At 43.2% G+C, this 1,143-nt stretch overlaps 1 protein-coding gene across 9 annotated transcripts in view; it reads right to left on the bottom strand.

The window, feature by feature from the left end:
* The window catches only part of Gon4l (gon-4 like), an 86,221-nt gene that overhangs the window by 71,781 nt on the left and 13,297 nt on the right, over positions 1-1,143 (bottom strand). The window lies entirely within an intron of this gene.

Raw genomic sequence — 1,143 nt, 5'->3', positions numbered from 1 at the left:
AAAACCAAAAAAAAAAAAAAAGTCCAAAGAAGGGGCTGGAGAGGTTAATTCAGGGGTTAAGAACTCCGGCTGTTATTGTAAAGCTCCCAAGTTCAGTTCCCAGCACCCATATTGCAGCTCATAAGCACCTGTAACTCCAGTTCCAACTGATCTTTTCTGACCTCTATTGACATAGGGTATGCATCTGGTGTGAAGACAAACACTGTGTGGTTTAAATGAGAATGAACCCCACAGGCTCATACATACATTTGCATACTTAGTCCCTAATGGGTGAACTGTCTGAGAAAGATTCAAAGGATTAGGCCTTGTGGGAGTGGGTGTGGAATTCTTGGAGGCAGAGTGTCACTGGGGTGGGCTCTGAGGTTTCATAAAAGCCCATGCCAGGCCCAGTGGCTCTCTGCCTGCTGCCTTCGGATCAGAATGTATACAGTTCTCAGATACAGCTAACAAACAAGGCTGCCACACCATCCACCATAATGAACTAACCCTCTGAAACTGTAAGCAAGCCCCCAATTAAATACTTCAAGAGCTGCCTTGGTCATGATATCTTTTCACAGCAATAGAAACCATAAAGAAGACATACATAACTTTTTTTTTAATTTGTAAAAAGAAAAAAATGTCTGCAGCATACTGGCAGACATCTGTAATCCTAGCACTGTGGAGGCTGAGGCAGGATAGGGAGTTTAAGTCTTGGGCTACACAGCAAGGCTAGGCCTCAAAAATAAATAAACAAACAGACAACAAAAGCAAAACAAACATTCCTGACTTGGTAATTTATTTTTATAGAGTAAATGAGTAAATATACAAGGAATCATTACATATTTACTATCAAAAGAAAATGTAAAAACTCAAGTTGTCAGGGCAGGTATTCTATGGCACGACTGTGATCCCATCACTTGGAAGGCCAAATTCAGGGAAACACTGGAAGTTGGAAGCCAGTCTGATCTTCATATGGAGTCAGGAGAAAGAAAACAGATATAATCACGTTGTCATAGAAAGACTGTAAGCAGCCGGGCGTGGTGGCGCATGCCTTTAATCCCTGCACTTGGGAGGCAGAGGCAGGCGGATTTCTGAGTTCGAGGCCAGCCTGGTCTAAAGAGTGAGTTCCAGGACAGCCAGGGCTACACAGAGAAACCCTGTCTC

Source organism: Mus pahari, chromosome 4 (assembly GCF_900095145.1).
Source record: "Mus pahari chromosome 4, PAHARI_EIJ_v1.1, whole genome shotgun sequence".
Classification (NCBI taxonomy): domain Eukaryota; kingdom Metazoa; phylum Chordata; class Mammalia; order Rodentia; family Muridae; genus Mus; species Mus pahari.
This window is presented reverse-complemented; position numbering and strand designations above follow the sequence as displayed.